Genomic DNA, 18,038 nt, shown 5'->3' with positions numbered 1-18,038 from the left:
CTTGGATGACATCACCATATGCAAATCCATCTGCGGCAGGCCATCCCCCAGGAATGCTTGCACTAGTTGTTGCATTTGGTTTGTTGTTTGGGGGTGCTTCAGTATTAGGCAGCCTTCTGCCCTCCCATGTTCATCTGAAAATATATGTTCTCCCTGCAGTTGTTGTCCCAAGATGAGAGTTCCCTTGTGCTGCCTCAGTTGAATCTCCTTTACTTGACAGAGATGTGCATGAGCAGCGGCCCTCCCCAGCCCTATTCCAAATCATACTTATTTTGCATAGGAGATACCATGGTCATGAAGATTTTTCTCCCAGGGTGAGGTTCATTCATTGCATTTTGGGTATGCTGACCCCTGTGATTTCCCCAAATGTGGGAAACTCGACTGCATTATTTGTGGTAGTGGGAGACTGTGTTTGTGCTTTCCTCTGGTCAGCTCTGGTAAAAGTCAGATTTCTTTGTCTCAGATTTTCCTTTAGCCTTGTTCTTCTTTCGAGAGTTCCCTTGTGCTGCCTCAGTTGGATCTCCTTCACTTTACAGGGGGGTACCCGAGCAGCGACCCTCCCCAGCTCTAGCCCAACTCCTACTTACCTGCCAGGTGAGATACTATGATCATGAAGGTGCTTCTCCCAGGGCAAGGCTCACCCATTGTACTCTGGGTGTGCTGCTCCTGCGATTTCCCCAAATGTGGGAAACTTGACTGCATAATTTGTGTTTCCCCTGGTCGGCTCTCGTATAATTCAGATCTCTTTGTCTCAGGTCTCTCTCCAGCCTAGTTTGCTGTCTGTTTCCACTTCTCTTTTCTTCAGCCGCTCCCTTCTATACCCTTGTGCACTATCCTGACTTCTCCTCCCGTCTGCTTACTTTGTGCCTTCCAATGCACAATGCAAACTACAGGTAGTGCTGCAGTGCCCACACCCTTTTACTTGCCTTACAGAGCAGCTCTGGAGCTGTTACAGTGCCCAGCTGCTGCAAGAAATCAGCTTGAATGCTTCAGGGGCTGGGGCATAGCCAACATGAGCCCCACACCGAAGGAGGGTGGAGGTGTTTAATGCAAACTAGGGGTCAGACAAGCGCCGCAAAAGGCCACCATGCCCTGCACGCCCCTTTTCTGTTTTCATATGCAGACGAGGGTTGAAGCCAACTTTGACCCACTGCTTGGATGACATTACCATATGCAAATCCGTCTTCTGCAGAACTTCCCCCAGGAATGCTTGCACTAGTTGTTGCATTTGGTTTGTTGTTTGGGGGTGCTTCAGTATTAGGCAGCCTTCTGCCCTCCCATGTTCATCTGAAAATATGTGTTCTCCCTGCAGTTGTTGTCCCCAGATGAGAGTTACCTTGTGCTGCCTCAGTTGAATCTCCTTAACTTGACAGAGATGTGCCTGAGCAGCGGCCCTCCCCAGCTCTATCCCAAATCATACTTATTTTGCATAGGAGATACCATGGTCATGAAGATTATTCTCCCAGGGTGAGGTTCATTCATTGCATTCTGGGTATGCTGACCCCTGTGATTTCCCCAAATGTGGGAAACTCGACTGCTTTATTTGTGGTAGTGGGGGACTGTGTTTGTGTGTTCCTCTGGTCAGCTCTGGTAAAAGTCAGATTTCTTTGTTTCAGATCTTCCTCTAGCCTTGTTCTTCTTTCGAGAGTTCCCTTGTGCTGCCTCAGTTGGATCTCCTTCACTTGACAGGGGGGTGCCCAAGCAGAGACCCTCCCCAGCTCTAGCCCAACTCCTACTTACCTGCCAGGTGAGATACTATGATCATGAAGGTGCTTCTCCCAGGGCAAGGCTCACCCATTGCACTCTGGGTGTGCTGCCCCTGCGATTTCCCCAAATGTGGGAAACTTAACTGCATAATTTGTGTTTCCCCTGGTCGGCTCTCGTATAATTCAGATCTCTTTGTCTCAGGTCTCTCTCCAACCTAGTTTGCTGTCTGTTTCCACTTCTCTTTTCTTCAGCCGCTCCCTTCTATACCCTTGTGCACTATCCTGACTTCTCCTCCCGTCTGCTTACTTTGTGCCTTCCAATGCACAATGCAAACTACAGGTAGTGCTGCAGGGCCCACACCCTTTTACTTGCCTTACAGAGCAGCTCTGGAGATGTTACAGTGCCCAGCTGCTGCAAGAAATCTGCTTGAATGCTTCAGGGGATGGGGCATGGCCAACATGAGCCCCACACCAAAGGAGGGTGGAGGTGTTTAATGCGAACTAGGGGTCATCCAAGCACCGCAAAAGGCCGCCATGCCCTGCACGCTCCTTTTCTCTTTTCATATGCAGATGAGGGTTGAAGCCAACTTTGACCCACTGCTTGGATGACATCACTGTATGCAAATCCGTCTTCTATAGAACTTCCCCCAGGAATGCTTGCACTAGTTGTTGCATTTGGTTTGTTGTTTGGGGGTGCTTCAGTATTAGGCAGCCTTCTGCCCTCCCATGTTCATCTGAAAATATGTGTTCTCCCTGCAGTTGTTGTCCCCAGATGAGAGTTCCCTTGTGCTGCCTCAGTTGAATCTCCTTTACTTGACAGAGATGTGCATGAGCAGCGGCCCTCCCCAGCCCTATTCCAAATCATACTTATTTTGCATAGGAGATACCATGGTCATGAAGATTGTTCTCCCAGGGTGAGGTTCATTCATTGCATTTTGGGTATGCTGACCCCTGTGATTTCCCCAAATGTGGGAAACTTGACTGCATTATTTGTGGTAGTGGGGGACTGTGTTTGTGCTTTCCTCTGGTCAGCTCTGGTAAAAGTCAGATTTCTTTGTCTCAGATTTTCCTCTAGCCTTGTTCTTCTTTCGAGAGTTCCCTTGTGCTGCCTCAGTTGGATCTCCTTCAGTTTACAGGGGGGTACCCGAGCAGCGATCCTCCCCAGCTCTAGCCCAACTCCTACTTACCTGCCAGGTGAGATACTATGATCATGAAGGTGCTTCTCCCAGGGCAAGGCTCACCCATTGCACTCTGGGTGTGCTGCTCCTGCGATTTCCCCAAATGTGGGAAACTTGACTGCATAATTTGTGTTTCCCCTGGTCGGCTCTCGTATAATTCAGATCTCTTTGTCTCAGGTCTCTCTCCAGCCTAGTTTGCTGTCTGTTTCCACTTCTCTTTTCTTGAGCCGCTCCCTTCTATGCCCTTGCGCACTATCCTGACTTCTCCTCCTGTCCGCTTACTTTGTGCCTTCCAACGCACAATGCGAACTACAGGTAGTGCTGCAGGGCCCACACCCTTTTACTTGCCTTACAGAGCAGCTCTGGAGCTGTTACAGTGCCCAGCTGCTGCAAGAAATCAGCTTGAATGCTTCAGGGGCTGGGGTATAGCCAACATGAGCCCCACACCAAAGGAGGGTGGAGGTGTTTAATGCAAACTAGGGGTCAGCCAAGCGCCGCAAAAGGCCACCATGCCCTGCACGCCCCTTTTCTCTTTTCATATGCAGACGAGGGTTGAAGCCAACTTTGACCCACTGCTTGGATGACATCACCATATGCAAATCCATCTGCGGCAGGCCTTCCCCCAGGAATGCTTGCACTAGTTGTTGCATTTGGTTTGTTGTTTGGGGGTGCTTCAGTATTAGGCAGCCTTCTGCCCTCCCATGTTCATCTGAAAATATATGTTCTCCCTGCAGTTGTTGTCCCCAGATGAGAGTACCCTTGTGCTGCCTCAGTTGAATCTCCTTTACTTGACAGAGATGTGCATGAGCAGCGGCCCTCCCCAGCCCTATTCCAAATCATACTTATTTTGCATAGGAGATACCATGGTCATGAAGATTTTTCTCCCAGGGTGAGGTTCATTCATTGCATTTTGGGTATGCTGACCCCTGTGATTTCCCCAAATGTGGGAAACTCAACTGCATTATTTGTGGTAGTGGGGGACTGTGTTTGTGCTTTCCTCTGGTCAGCTCTAGTAAAAGTCAGATTTCTTTGTCTCAGATTTTCCTCTAGCCTTGTTCTTCTTTCGAGAGTTCCCTTGTGCTGCCTTAGTTGGATCTCCTTCACTTTACAGGGGGGTACCCGAGCAGCGACCCTCCCCAGCTCTAGCCCAACTCCTACTTACCTGCCAGGTGAGATACTATGATCATGAAGGTGCTTCTCCCAGGGCAAGGCTCACCCATTGTACTCTGGGTGTGCTGCTCCTGCGATTTCCCCAAATGTGGGAAACTTGACTGCATAATTTGTGTTTCCCCTGGTCGGCTCTCGTATAATTGAGATCTCTTTGTCTCAGGTCTCTCTCCAGCCTAGTTTGCTGTCTGTTTCCACTTCTCTTTTCTTCAGCCGCTCCCTTCTATACCCTTGTGCACTATCCTGACTTCTCCTCCCGTCTGCTTACTTTGTGCCTTCCAATGCACAATGCAAACTACAGGTAGTGCTTCAGGGCCCACACCCTTTTACTTGCCTTACAGAGCAGCTCTGGAGCTGTTACAGTGCCCAGCTGCTGCAAGAAATCAGCTTGAATGCTTCAGGGGCTGGGGCATAGCCAACATCAGCCCCACACCGAAGGAGGGTGGAGGTGTTTAATGCAAACTAGGGGTCAGTCAAGCGCCGCAAAAGGCCACCATGCCCTGCACGCCCCTTTTCTGTTTTCATATGCAGACGAGGGTTGAAGCCAACTTTGACCCACTGCTTGGATGACATCACCATATGCAAATCCATCTGCGGCAGGCCTACCCCCAGGAATGCTTGCACTAGTTGTTGCATTTGGTTTGTTGTTTGGGGGTGCTTCAGTATTAGGCAGCCTTCTGCTGCACCCTGCTTTGGTGTGGGGCTCATGTTGGCCATGCCCCATCCCCTGAAGCTTTCAAGCAGATTTCTTGCAGCAGCTGGGCACTGTAAGAGCTCAAGAGCTGCTCTGTAAGGCAAGTAAAAGGGTGTGGGCCCTGCAGCACTACCTGTAGTTTGCATTGTGCATTGGAAGGCACAAAGTAAGCAGACAGGAGGAGAAGTCAGGATAGTGCACAAGGGTATAGAAGGGAGCGGCTGAAGAAAAGAGAAGTGGAAACAGACAGCAAACTAGGCTGGAGAGAGATCTGAGACAAAGAGATCTGAATTATACGAGAGCCGACCAGGGGAAACACAAATTATGCAGTCAAGTTTCCCACATTTGGGGAAATCGCAGGGGCAGCACACCCAGAGTGCAATGGGTGAGCCTTGCCCTGGGAGAAGCACCTTCATGATCATAGTATCTCACCTGGCAGGTAAGTAGGAGTTGGGCTAGAGCTGGGGAGGGTCGCTGGTCGGGCACCCCCCTGTTAAGTGAAGGAAATCCAACTGAGGCAGCACAAGGGAACTCTCAAAAGAAGAACAAGGCTAGAGGAAGATCTGAAACAAAGAAATCTGACTTTTACCAGAGCTGACCAGAAGAAAACACAAACACAGTCCCCCACTACCACAAATAAAGCAGTTGAGGTGAGGTTCATTCATTGCATTTTGGGTATGCTGACCCCTGTGATTTCCCCAAATGTGGGAAACTCGATTGCTTTATTTGTGGTAGTGGGGGACTGTGTTTGTGTTTTCTTCTGGTCAGCTCTGGTAAAAGTCAGATTTCTTTGTTTCAGATCTTCCTCTAGCCTTGTTCTTCTTTTGAGAGTTCCCTTGTGCTGCCTCAGTTGGATCTCCTTCACTTAACAGGGGGGTGCCCGAGCAGCGACCCTCCCCAGCTCTAGCCCAACTACTACTTACCTGCCAGGTGAGATACTATGATCATGAAGGTGCTTCTCCCAGGGCAAGGCTCACCCATTGCACTCTGGGTGTGCTGCTCCTGCGATTTCCCCAAATGTGGGAAACTTGACTGCATAATTTGTGTTTCCCCTGGTCGGCTCTCGTATAATTCAGATCTCTTTGTCTCAGATCTCTCTCCAGCCTAGTTTGCTGTCTGTTTCCACTTCTCTTTTCTTCAGCCGCTCCCTTCTATACCCTTGTGCACTATCCTGACTTCTCCTCCCGTCTGCTTACTTTGTGCCTTCCAATGCACAATGCAAACTACAGGTAGTGCTGCAGGGCCCACACCCTTTTACTTGCCTTACAGAGCAGCTCTGGAGCTGTTACAGTGCCCAGCTGCTGCAAGAAATCTGCTTGAATGCTTCAGGGGATGGGACATGGCCAACATGAGCCCCACACCAAAGGAGGGTGGAGCAGAAGGCTGACTAATACTGAAGCACACCCAAACAACAAACCAAATGCAACAACTAGTGCAAGCATTCCTGGGGGAAGGCCTGCCGCAGACGGATTTGCATATGGTGATGTCATCCAAGCAGTGGGTCAAAGTTAGCTTCAACCCTTGTCTGCATATGAAAACAGAAAAGGGGCGTGCAGGGCATGGTGGCCTTTTGCGGCGCTTGACCGACCCCTAGGTTGCATTAAACACCTCCACCCTCCTTCGGTGTGGGGCTCATGTTGGCTATGCCCCAGCCCCTGAAGCATTCAAGCAGATTTCTTGCAGCAGCTGGGCACTGTAACAGCTCCAGAGCTGCTCTGTAAGGCAAGTAAAAGGGTGTGGGCCCTGCAGCACTACCTGTAGTTTGCATTGTGCATTCAAAGGCACAAAGTAAGCAGACGGGAGGAGAAGTCAGGATAGTGCACAAGGGTATAGAAGGGAGCGGTTGAAGAAAAGAGAAGTGGAAACAGACAGCAAACTAGGCTGGAGAGAGACCTGAGACAAAGAGATCTCAATTATACGAGAGCCGACCAGGGGAAACACAAATTATGCAGTCAAGTTTCCCACATTTGGGGAAATCGCAGGAGCAGCACACCCAGAGTGCAATGGGTGAGCCTTGCCCTGGGAGAAGCACCTTCATGATCATAGTATCTCACCTGGCAGGTAAGTAGGAGTTGGGCTAGAGCTGGGGAGGGTCGCTGCTCGGGTACCCCCCTGTAAAGTGAAGGAGATCCAACTGAGGCAGCACAAGGGAACTCTCGAAAGAAGAACAAGGCAAGAGGAAAATCTGAGACAAAGAAATCTGACTTTTACCAGAGCTGACCAGAGGAAAGCACAAACACAGTCCCCCACTACCACAAATAATGCAGTTGAGTTTCCCACATTTGGGGAAATCACAGGGGTCAGCATACCCAAAATGCAATGAATGAACCTCACTCTGGGAGAACAATCTTCATGACCATGGTATCTCCTATGCAAAATAAGTATGATTTGGAATAGGGCTGGGGAGGGCCGCTGCTCATGCACATCTCTGTCAAGTAAAGGAGATTCAACTGAGGCAGCACAAGGGAACTCTCATCTGGGGACAACAACTGCAGGGAGAACACATATTTTCAGATGAACATGGGAGGGCAGAAGGCTGCCTAATACTGAAGCACCCCCAAACAACAAACCAAATGCAACAACTAGTGCAAGCATTCCTGGGGGAAGTTCTGCAGAAGACGGATTTGCATACGGTGATGTCATCCAAGCAGTGGGTCAAAGTTGGCTTCAACCCTCATCTGCATATGAAAAGAGAAAAGGGGCGTGCAGGGCATGGCGGCCTTTTACGGTGCTTGGATGACCCCTAGTTCGCATTAAACACCTCCACCCTCCTTTGGTGTGGGGCTCATGTTGGCCATGCCCCATCCCCTGAAGCATTCAAGCAGATTTCTTGCAGCAGCTGGGCACTGTAACAGCTCCAGAGCTGCTCTGTAAGGCAAGTAAAAGGGTGTGGGCCCTGCAGCACTACCTGTAGTTTGCATTGTGCATTGGAAGGCACAAAGTAAGCAGACGGGAGGAGAAGTCAGGATAGTGCACAAGGGTATAGAAGGGAGCGGCTGAAGAAAAGAGAAGTGGAAACAGACAGCAAACTAGGCTGGAGAGAGACCTGAGACAAAGAGATCTGAATTATACGAGAGCCGACCAGGGGAAACACAAATTATGCAGTCAAGTTTCCCACATTTGGGGAAATCGCAGGGGCAGCACACCCAGAGTGCAATGGGTGAGCCTTGCCCTGGGAGAAGCACCTTCATGATCATAGTATCTCACCTGGCAGGTAAGTAGGAGTTGGGCTAGAGCTGGGGAGGGTCGCTGCTCGGGTTCCCCCCTGTGAAGTGAAGGAGATCCAACTGAGGCAGCACCAGGGAACTCTCGAAAGAAGAACAAGGCTAGAGGAAGATCTGAGACAAAGAAATCTGACTTTTACCAGAGCTGACCAGAGGAAAGCACAAACACAGTCTCCCACTACCACAAATAATGCAGTCAAGTTTCCCACATTTGGGGAAATCACAGGGGTCAGCATACCCAAAATGCAATGAATGAACCTCACCCTGGGAGAAAAATCTTCATGACCATGGTATCTCCTATGCAAAATAAGTATGATTTGGAATAGGGCTGGGGAGGGCCGCTGCTCAGGCACATCTCTGTCAAGTAAAGGAGATTCAACTGAGGCAGCACAAGGGAACTCTCATCTTGGGACAACAACTGCAGGGAGAACATATATTTTCAGATGAACATGGGAGGGCAGAAGACTGCCTAATACTGAAGCACCCCCAAACAACAAACCAAATGCAACAACTAGTGCAAGCATTCCTGGGGGAAGGCCTGCCGCAGATGGATTTGCATATGGTGATGTCATCCAAGCAGTGGGTCAAAGTTGGCTTCAACCCTCGTCTGCATATGAAAAGAGAAAAGGGGCGTGCAGGGCATGGTGGCCTTTTGCGGCGCTTGGCTGACCCCTAGTTTGCATTAAACACCTCCACCCTCCTTTGGTGTGGGGCTCATGTTGGCTATGCCCCAGCCCCTGAAGCATTCAAGCTGATTTCTTGCAGCAGCTGGGCACTGTAACAGCTCCAGAGCTGCTCTGTAAGGCAAGTAAAAGGGTGTGGGCCCTGCAGCACTACCTGTAGTTCGCATTGTGCGTTGGAAGGCACAAAGTAAGCAGACAGGAGGAGAAGTCAGGATAGTGCGCAAGGGCATAGAAGGGAGCGGCTCAAGAAAAGAGAAGTGGAAACAGACAGCAAACTAGGCTGGAGAGAGACCTGAGACAAAGAGATCTGAATTATACGAGAGCCGACCAGGGGAAACACAAATTATACAGTCAAGTTTCCCACATTTGGGGAAATCGCAGGAGCAGCACACCCAGAGTGCAATGGGTGAGCCTTGCCCTGGGAGAAGCACCTTCATGATCATAGTATCTCACCTGGCAGGTAAGTAGGAGTTGGGCTAGAGCTGGGGAGGGTCGCTGCTCGGGTACCCCCCTGTAAAGTGAAGGAGATCCAACTAAGGCAGCACAAGGGAACTCTCGAAAGAAGAACAAGGCTAGAGGAAAATCTGAGACAAAGAAATCTGACTTTTACCAGAGCTGACCAGAGGAAAGCACAAACACAGTCCCCCACTACCACAAATAATGCAGTTGAGTTTCCCACATTTGGGGAAATCACAGGGGTCAGCATACCCAAAATGCAATGAATGAACCTCACCCTGGGAGAAAAATCTTCATGACCATGGTATCTCCTATGCAAAATAAGTATGATTTGGAATAGGGCTGGGGAGGGCCGCTGCTCATGCACATCTCTGTCAAGTAAAGGAGATTTAACGGAGGCAGCACAAGGGAACTCTCATCTGGGGACAACAACTGCAGGGAGAACACATATTTTCAGATGAACATGGGAGGGCAGAAGGCTGCCTAATACTGAAGCACCCCCAAACAACAAACCAAATGCAACAACTAGTGCAAGCATTCCTGGGGAAAGTTCTGCAGAAGACGGATTTGCATACGGTGATGTCATCCAAGCAGTGGGTCAAAGTTGGCTTCAACCCTCATCTGCATATGAAAAGAGAAAAGGGGCGTGCAGGGCATGGCGGCCTTTTGCGGTGCTTGGATTACCCCTAGTTCGCATTAAACACCTCCACCCTCCTTTGGTGTGGGGCTCATGTTGGCCATGCCCCATCCCCTGAAGCATTCAAGCTGATTTCTTGCAGCAGCTGGGCACTGTAACAGCTCCAGAGCTGCTCTGTAAGGCAAGTAAAAGGGTGTGGGCCCTGCAGCACTACCTGTAGTTTGCATTGTGCATTGGAAGGCACAAAGTAAGCAGACGGGAGGAGAAGTCAGGATAGTGCACAAGGGTATAGAAGGGAGCGGCTGAAGAAAAGAGAAGTGGAAACAGACAGCAAACTAGGCTGGAGAGAGACCTGAGACAAAGAGATCTGAATTATACGAGAGCCGACGAGGGGAAACACAAATTATGGAGTCAAGTTTCCCACATTTGGGGAAATCGCAGGAGCAGCACACCCAGAGTGCAATGGTTGAGCCTTGCCCTGGGAGAAGCACCTTCATGATCATAGTATCTCACCTGGCAGGTAAGTAGGAGTTGGGCTAGAGCTGGGGAGGGTCGCTGCTCGGGTTCCCCCCTGTGAAGTGAAGGAGATCCAACTGATGCAGCACCAGGGAACTCTCGAAGGAAGAACAAGGCTAGAGGAAGATCTGAGACAAAGAAATCTGACTTTTACCAGAGCTGACCAGAGGAAAGCACAAACACAGTCCCCCACTACCACAAATAATGCAGTCGAGTTTCCCACATTTGGGAAAATCACAGGGGTCAGCATACCCAGAATGCAATGAATGAACCTCACCCTGGGAGAACAATCTTCATGACCATGGTATCTCCTATGCAAAATAAGTATGATTTGGGATAGGGCTGGTGAGGGCCGCTGCTCAGGCACATCTCTGTCAAGTAAAGGAGATTCAACTGAGGCAGCACAAGGGAACTCTCATCTGGGGACAACAACTGCAGGGAGACCACATCTTTTCAGATGAACATGGGAGGGCGGAAGGCTGCCTAATACTGAAGCACCATCAAATATCAAACCATGGCCCTCATTCCGAGTTGATCGCTCGCAAGGCGATTTTAGCAGAGTTACACACGCTAAGCCGCCGCCTACTGGGAGTGAATCTTAGCTTCTTAAAATTGTGACCGATGTATTTGCAATATTGCGATTACAAACTACTTAGCAGTTTCAGAGTAGCTTCAGACTTACTCGGCATCTGCGATCAGTTCAGTGCTTGTCGTTCCTGGTTTGACGTCACAAACACTCCCAGAGTTCGCCCAGACACTCCCCCGTTTCTCCGGCCACTCCTGCGTTTTTTCCGGAAACTGTAGCGTTTTTTCCCACACGCCCATAAAACGGCCTGTTTCCGCCCAGTAACACCCATTTCCTGTCAATCACATTACGATCGCCGGAGCGAAGAAAAAGCCGTGAGTAAAAATACTTTCTTCATTGTAAAATTACTTGGCGCAGTCGCAGTGCGAATATTGCGCATGCGTACTAAGCAGAATTTCACTGCGATGCGATGAAATTTACAGAGCGAACGACTCGGAATGAGGGTCCATATGCAACAACTAGTACAAGCACTCCTGGGGGAAGGTCTGCAGCAGACGGATTTGCATACGGTGATGTTATCCAAGCAGTGGGCCAAAGTTGACTGGAACCCTCATCTGCATATGAAAAGAGAAAAGGGGCATGCAGGGCATGGCGGCCTTTTGCAGTGCTTGGATGACCCCTAGTTCGCATTAAACACCCCCACCCTCCTTTGGTGTGGGGCTCATGTTGGCCATGCCCCATCCCCTGATGCATTCAAGCTGATTTCTTGCAGCAGCTGGGCACTGTAACAGCTCCAGAGCTGTTCTGTAAGGCAAGTAAAAGGGTGTGGGCCCTGCAGCACCACCTGTTGTTCGCATTGTGCGTTGGAAGGCACAAATTAAGCAGACGGGAGGAGAAGTCAGGATAGTGCGCAAGGGCATTCTTTTCTCTTAGTCCGGGGGCAAGGCTTCAAAATGGGGTCTGCAACGGAGGAGACACAGGGGGCGTGGTCACTAGAGATGAGCGCCGGAAATTTTTCGGGTTTTGTGTTTTGGTTTTGGGTTCGGTTCCGCGGCCGTGTTTTGGGTTCGACCGCGTTTTGGCAAAACCTCACCGAATTTTTTTTGTCGGATTCGGGTGTGTTTTGGATTCGGGTGTTTTTTTCCAAAAAACCTAAAAAACAGCTTAAATCATAGAATTTGGCGGTCATTTTGATCCCAAAGTATTATTAACCTCAAAAACCATAATTTCCACTCATTTTCAGTCTATTCTGAATACCTCACACCTCACAATATTATTTTTAGTCCTAAAATTTGCACCGAGGTCGCTGTGTGAGTAAGAAAAGCGACCCTAGTGGCCGACACAAACACCGGGCCCATCTAGGAGTGGCACTGCAGTGTCACGCAGGATGGCCCTTCCAAAAAACCCTCCCCAAACAGCACATGACGCAAAGAAAAAAAGAGGCGCAATGAGGTAGCTGTGTGAGTAAGATTAGCGACCCTAGTGGCCGACACAAACACCGGGCCCATCTAGGAGTGGCACTGCAGTGTCACGCAGGATGTCCCTTCCAAAAAACCCTCCCCAAACAGCACATGACGCAAAGAAAAAAAGAGGCGCAATGAGGTAGCTGTGTGAGTAAGATAAGCGACCCTAGTGGCCGACACAAACACCGGGCCCATCTAGGAGTGTCACTGCAGTGTCACGCAGGATGTCCCTTCCAAAAAACCCTCCCCAAACAGCACATGACGCAAAGAAAAAAAGAGGCGCAATGAGGTAGCTGTGTGAGTAAGATAAGCGACCCTAGTGGCCGACACAAACACCGGGCCCATCTAGGAGTGGCACTGCAGTGTCACGCAGGATGTCCCTTCCAAAAAACCCTCCCCAAACAGCACATGACGCAAAGAAAAAGAAAAGAAAAAAGAGGTGCAAGATGGAATTGTCCTTGGGCCCTCCCACCCACCCTTATGTTGTATAAACAGGACATGCACACTTTAACCAACCCATCATTTCAGTGACAGGGTCTGCCACACGACTGTGACTGATATGACGGGTTGGTTTGGACCCCCACCAAAAAAGAAGCAATTAATCTCTCCTTGCACAAACTGGCTCTACAGAGGCAAGATGTCCACCTCATCATCATCCTCCGATATATCACCGTGTACATCCCCCTCCTCACAGATTATCAATTTGTCCCCACTGGAATCCACCATCTCAGCTCCCTGTGTACTTTGTGGAGGCAATTGCTGCTGGTCAATGTCTCCACGGAGGAATTGATTATAATTCATTTTAATGAACATCATCTTCTCCACATTTTCTGGATGTAACCTCGTACGCCGATTGCTGACAAGGTGAGCGGCGGCACTAAACACTCTTTCGGAGTACACACTTGTGGGAGGGCAACTTAGGTAGAATAAAGCCAGTTTGTGCAAGGGCCTCCAAATTGCCTCTTTTTCCTGCCAGTATAAGTACGGACTGTGTGACGTGCCTACTTGGATGCGGTCACTCATATAATCCTCCACCATTCTTTCAATGGGGAGAGAATCATATGCAGTGACAGTAGACGACATGTCCGTAATCGTTGTCAGGTCCTTCAGTCCGGACCAGATGTCAGCATCAGCAGTCGCTCCAGACTGCCCTGCATCACCGCCAGCGGGTGGGCTCGGAATTCTGAGCCTTTTCCTCGCACCCCCAGTTGCGGGAGAATGTGAAGGAGGAGATGTTGTTGACAGGTCGCGTTCCGCTTGACTTGACAATTTACTCACCAGCAGGTGTTTGAACCCCAGCAGACTTGTGTCTGCCGGAAAGAGAGATCCAAGGTAGGCTTTAAATCTAGGATCGAGCACGGTGGCCAAAATGTAGTGCTCTGATTTCAACAGATTGACCACCCGTGAATCCTTGCTAAGCGAATTAAGGGCTCCATCCACAAGTCCCACATGCCTAGCGGAATCGCTCCGTGTTAGCTCCTCCTTCAATGTCTCCAGCTTCTTCTGCAAAAGCCTGATGAGGGGAATGACCTGACTCAGGCTGGCAGTGTCTGAACTGACTTCACGTGTGGCAAGTTCAAAGGGCATCAGAACCTTGCACAACGTTGAAATCATTCTCCACTGCGCTTGAGACAGGTGCATCCCACCTCCTATATCGTGCTCAATTGTATAGGCTTGAATGGCCTTTTGCTGCTCCTCCAACCTCTGAAGCATATACAGGGTTGAATTCCACCTCGTTACCACTTCTTGCTTCAGATGATGGCAGGGCAGGTTCAGTAGTTTTTGGTGGTGCTCCTGTTTTCTGTACGTGGTGCCTGTACGCCGAAAGTGTCCCGCAATTCTTCTGGCCACCGACAGCATCTCTTGCACGCCCCTGTCGTTTTTAAAAAAATTCTGCACCACCAAATTCAAGGTATGTGCAAAACATGGGACGTGCTGGAATTGGCCCAGATTTAATGCACACACAATATTGCTGGCGTTGTCCGATGCCACAAATCCACAGGAGAGTCCAATTGGGGTAAGCCATTCCGCGATGATCTTCCTCAGTTGCCGTAAGAGGTTTTCAGCTGTGTGCGTATTCTGGAAACCGGTGATACAAAGCGTAGCCTGCCTAGGAAAGAGTTGGCGTTTGCGAGATGCTGCTACTGGTGCCGCCGCTGCTGTTCTTGCGGCGGGAGTCCATACATCTACCCAGTGGGCTGTCACAGTCATATAGTCCTGACCCTGCCCTGCTCCACTTGTCCACATGTCCGTGGTTAAGTGGACATTGGGTACAACTGCATTTTTTAGGACACTGGTGAGTCTTTTTCTGATGTCCGTGTACATTCTCGGTATCGCCTGCATAGAGAAGTGGAACCTAGATGGTATTTGGTAACGGGGGCACACTACCTCAAGAAATTGTCTAGTTCCCTGTGAACTAACGGCGGATACCGGACGCACGTCTAAAACCAACATAGTTGTCAAGGCCTCAGTTATCCGCTTTGCAACAGGATGACTGCTGTGATATTTCATCTTCCTCGCAAAGGACTGTTGGACAGTCAATTGCTTGGTGGAAGTAGTAAAAGTGTGCTTACGACTTCCCTTCTGGGATGACCATCGACTCCCAGCAGCAACAACAGCAGCGCCAGCAGCAGTAGGCGTTACACGCAAGGATGCATCGGAGGAATCCCAGGCAGGAGAGGACTCGTCAGAATTGCCAGTGACATTGCCTGCAGGACTATTGGCATTCCTGGGGAAGGAGGAAATTGACACTGAGGGAGTTGGTGGGGTGGTTTGCGTGAGCTTGGTTACAAGAGGAAGGGATTTACTGGTCAGTGGACTGCTTCCGCTGTCACCCAAAGTTTTTGAACTTGTCACTGACTTATTATGAATGCGCTGCAGGTGACGTATAAGGGAGGATGTTCCGAGGTGGTTAACGTCCTTACCCCTACTTATTACAGCTTGACAAAGGGAACACACGGCTTGACACCTGTTGTCCGCATTTCTGGTGAAATACTTTCACACCGAAGAGCTGATTTTTTTGGTATTTTCACCAGGCATGTCAACGGCCATATTCCTACCACGGACAACAGGTGTCTCCCCGGGTGCCTGACTTAAACAAACCACCTCACCATCAGAATCCTCCTGGTCAATTTCCTCCCCAGCGCCAGCAACACCCATATCCTCCTCATCCTGGTGTACTTCAACACTGACATCTTCAATCTGACTATCAGGAACTGGACTGCGGGTGCTCCTTCCATCACTTGCAGGGGGCGTGCAAATGGTGGAAGGCGCATGCTCTTCACGTCCAGTGTTGGGAAGGTCAGGCATCGCAACCGACACAATTGGAGTCGGACTCTCCTTGTGGATTTGGGATTTCGAAGAACGCACAGTTCTTTACGGTGCTACTGCTTTTGCCAGCTTTAGTCTTTTCATTTTTCTAGCGAGAGGCTGAGTGCTTCCATCCTCATGTGAAGCTGAACCACTAGCCATGAACATAGGCCAGGGCCTCAGCCGTTCCTTGCCACTCCGTGTGGTAAATGGCATATTGGCAAGTTTACGCTTCTCCTCCGACAATTTTATTTTAGGTTTTGGAGTCCTTTTTTTACTGATATTTGGTGTTTTGGATTTGACATGCTCTGTACTATGACATTGGGCATCGGCCTTGGCAGACGACGTTGCTGGCATTTCATCGTCTCGGCCATGACTAGTGGCAGCAGCTTCAGCACGAGGTGGAAGTGGATCTTGATCTTTCCCTAATTTTGGAACCTCAACATTTTTGTTCTCCATATTTTAATAGGCACAACTAAAAGGCACCTCAGGTAAACAATGGAGATGGATGGATTGGATACTAGTATACAATTATGGACGGGCTGCCGAGTGCCGACACAGAGGTAGCCACAGCCGTGAACTACCGCACTGTACTGTGTCTGCTGCTAATATATAGACTGATTGATAAAGAGATAGTATACTCGTAACTAGTATGTATGTATAAAGAAAGAAAAAAAAAACCACGGTTAGGTGGTATATACAATTATGGACGGGCTGCCGAGTGCCGACACAGAGGTAGCCACAGCCGTGAACTACCGCACTGTACTGTGTCTGCTGCTAATATAGACTGGTTGATAAAGAGATAGTATACTCGTAACTAGTATGTATGTATAAAGAAAGAAAAAAAACCACGGTTAGGTGGTATATACAATTATGGACGGGCTGCCGAGTGCCGACACAGAGGTAGCCACAGCCGTGAACTACCGCACTTTACTGTGTCTGCTGCTAATATAGACTGGTTGATAAAGAGATAGTATACTCGTAACTAGTATGACTATAAAGAAAGAAAAAAAAACCACGGTTAGGTGGTATATACAATTATGGACGGGCTGCCGAGTGCCGACACAGAGGTAGCCACAGCCGTGAACTACCGCACTGTACTGTGTCTGCTGCTAATATATAGACTGGTTGATAAAGAGATAGTATACTCGTAACTAGTATGTATGTATAAAGAAAGAAAAAAAAACCACGGTTAGGTGGTATATACAATTATGGACGGGCTGCCGAGTGCCGACACAGAGGTAGCCACAGCCGTGAACTACCGCACTGTACTGTGTCTGCTGCTAATATATAGACTGGTTGATAAAGAGATAGTATACTCGTAACTAGTATGTATGTATAAAGAAAGAAAAAAAAACCACGGTTAGGTGGTATATACAATTATGGACGGGCTGCCGAGTGCCGACACAGAGGTAGCCACAGCCGTGAACTACCGCACTGTACTGTGTCTGCTGCTAATATAGACTGGTTGATAAAGAGATAGTATACTCGTAACTAGTATGTATGTATAAAGAAAGAAAAAAAAACCACGGTTAGGTGGTATATACAATTATGGACGGGCTGCCGAGTGCCGACACAGAGGTAGCCACAGCCGTGAACTACCGCACTGTACTGTGTCTGCTGCTAATATAGACTGGTTGATAAAGAGATAGTATACTACTAATATTATATATACTGGTGGTCAGGTCACTGGTCACTAGTCACACTGGCAGTGGCACTCCTGCAGCAAAAGTGTGCACTGTTTAATTTTAATATAATATTATGTACTCCTGGCTCCTGCTATAACCTATAACTGGCACTGCAGTGCTCCCCAGTCTCCCCCACAATTATAAGCTGTGTGAGCTGAGCACAGTCAGATATATATATACATTGATGCAGCACACTGGGCTGAGCAGTGCACACAGATATGGTATGTGACTGAGTCACTGTGTGTATCGTTTTTTTCAGGCAGAGAACGGATATATTAAATAAAACAAACAACTGCACTATCTGGTGGTCACTGTGGTCGTCAGTCACTAAACTCTGCACTCTCTTCTACAGTATCACAGCCTCAGGTCAATCTCTCTCTCTCTCAACCCTAATCTAAATGGAGAGGACGCCAGCCACGTCCTCTCCCTATCAATCTCAATGCACGTGTGAAAATGGCGGCGACGCGCGGCTCCTTATATAGAATCCGAGTCTCGCGAGAATCCGACAGCGTCATGATGACGTTCGGGCGCGCTCGGGTTAACCGAGCAAGGCGGGAGGATCCGAGTCTGCTCGGACCCGTGAAAAAAACATGAAGTTCGTGCGGGTTCGGATTCATAGAAACCGAACCCGCTCACCTCTAGTGGTCACAGCAGCTTTTCTCTACAGTCTGCACCAGCAGGAGCCTACACCATTTTTTATGATCACGCTGAACTGCAGTGCGACTGCAATTACAGCATGGTCAAGAAGGGAGGCGTCATGCTGGGTGGCCATGCCCTGTCACTGTGCAGGA

At 49.2% G+C, this 18,038-nt stretch overlaps 15 non-coding genes and 3 pseudogenes across 15 annotated transcripts; 9 read left to right on the top strand and 9 right to left on the bottom strand.

Annotated features, from left to right (window-relative positions):
- Window positions 1-263: 263 nt before the first annotated feature.
- On the top strand, window positions 264-427 carry LOC135016223 (U1 spliceosomal RNA). Its single transcript, XR_010214358.1, has one exon. It is a non-coding gene; the product is annotated as a U1 spliceosomal RNA (small nuclear RNA).
- Window positions 428-579: 152 nt separating this feature from the next.
- LOC135016365 (U1 spliceosomal RNA) lies at window positions 580-742 on the top strand. Its single transcript, XR_010214498.1, has one exon. It is a non-coding gene; the product is annotated as a U1 spliceosomal RNA (small nuclear RNA).
- A 674-nt stretch (window positions 743-1,416) lies between these two features.
- On the top strand, window positions 1,417-1,580 carry LOC135016245 (U1 spliceosomal RNA). The gene has a single exon (XR_010214380.1). It is a non-coding gene; the product is annotated as a U1 spliceosomal RNA (small nuclear RNA).
- A 152-nt stretch (window positions 1,581-1,732) lies between these two features.
- On the top strand, window positions 1,733-1,895 carry LOC135016398 (U1 spliceosomal RNA). The gene has a single exon (XR_010214527.1). It is a non-coding gene; the product is annotated as a U1 spliceosomal RNA (small nuclear RNA).
- A 674-nt stretch (window positions 1,896-2,569) lies between these two features.
- LOC135016188 (U1 spliceosomal RNA) lies at window positions 2,570-2,733 on the top strand. Its single transcript, XR_010214324.1, has one exon. It is a non-coding gene; the product is annotated as a U1 spliceosomal RNA (small nuclear RNA).
- Window positions 2,734-2,885: 152 nt separating this feature from the next.
- Window positions 2,886-3,048, top strand: LOC135016341 (U1 spliceosomal RNA). The gene has a single exon (XR_010214474.1). It is a non-coding gene; the product is annotated as a U1 spliceosomal RNA (small nuclear RNA).
- A 674-nt stretch (window positions 3,049-3,722) lies between these two features.
- LOC135016531 (U1 spliceosomal RNA) lies at window positions 3,723-3,886 on the top strand. Its single transcript, XR_010214616.1, has one exon. It is a non-coding gene; the product is annotated as a U1 spliceosomal RNA (small nuclear RNA).
- A 152-nt stretch (window positions 3,887-4,038) lies between these two features.
- On the top strand, window positions 4,039-4,180 carry LOC135016385 (U1 spliceosomal RNA; annotated as a pseudogene).
- Window positions 4,181-5,029: 849 nt separating this feature from the next.
- Window positions 5,030-5,192, bottom strand: LOC135016314 (U1 spliceosomal RNA). The gene has a single exon (XR_010214449.1). It is a non-coding gene; the product is annotated as a U1 spliceosomal RNA (small nuclear RNA).
- Window positions 5,193-5,660: 468 nt separating this feature from the next.
- On the top strand, window positions 5,661-5,823 carry LOC135016340 (U1 spliceosomal RNA). Its single transcript, XR_010214473.1, has one exon. It is a non-coding gene; the product is annotated as a U1 spliceosomal RNA (small nuclear RNA).
- Window positions 5,824-6,672: 849 nt separating this feature from the next.
- Window positions 6,673-6,814, bottom strand: LOC135016348 (U1 spliceosomal RNA; annotated as a pseudogene).
- A 152-nt stretch (window positions 6,815-6,966) lies between these two features.
- Window positions 6,967-7,130, bottom strand: LOC135016195 (U1 spliceosomal RNA). Its single transcript, XR_010214330.1, has one exon. It is a non-coding gene; the product is annotated as a U1 spliceosomal RNA (small nuclear RNA).
- A 674-nt stretch (window positions 7,131-7,804) lies between these two features.
- LOC135016313 (U1 spliceosomal RNA) lies at window positions 7,805-7,967 on the bottom strand. The gene has a single exon (XR_010214448.1). It is a non-coding gene; the product is annotated as a U1 spliceosomal RNA (small nuclear RNA).
- A 152-nt stretch (window positions 7,968-8,119) lies between these two features.
- On the bottom strand, window positions 8,120-8,283 carry LOC135016267 (U1 spliceosomal RNA). Its single transcript, XR_010214402.1, has one exon. It is a non-coding gene; the product is annotated as a U1 spliceosomal RNA (small nuclear RNA).
- A 674-nt stretch (window positions 8,284-8,957) lies between these two features.
- LOC135016330 (U1 spliceosomal RNA) lies at window positions 8,958-9,120 on the bottom strand. The gene has a single exon (XR_010214464.1). It is a non-coding gene; the product is annotated as a U1 spliceosomal RNA (small nuclear RNA).
- Window positions 9,121-9,272: 152 nt separating this feature from the next.
- LOC135016530 (U1 spliceosomal RNA) lies at window positions 9,273-9,436 on the bottom strand. The gene has a single exon (XR_010214615.1). It is a non-coding gene; the product is annotated as a U1 spliceosomal RNA (small nuclear RNA).
- A 701-nt stretch (window positions 9,437-10,137) lies between these two features.
- Window positions 10,138-10,273, bottom strand: LOC135016461 (U1 spliceosomal RNA; annotated as a pseudogene).
- A 152-nt stretch (window positions 10,274-10,425) lies between these two features.
- On the bottom strand, window positions 10,426-10,589 carry LOC135016520 (U1 spliceosomal RNA). The gene has a single exon (XR_010214605.1). It is a non-coding gene; the product is annotated as a U1 spliceosomal RNA (small nuclear RNA).
- Window positions 10,590-18,038: the final 7,449 nt, after the last annotated feature.

The sequence above is a fragment of the Pseudophryne corroboree genome, unplaced genomic scaffold (assembly GCF_028390025.1).
Source record: "Pseudophryne corroboree isolate aPseCor3 unplaced genomic scaffold, aPseCor3.hap2 scaffold_299, whole genome shotgun sequence".
Lineage (NCBI taxonomy): Eukaryota > Metazoa > Chordata > Amphibia > Anura > Myobatrachidae > Pseudophryne > Pseudophryne corroboree.
This window is presented reverse-complemented; position numbering and strand designations above follow the sequence as displayed.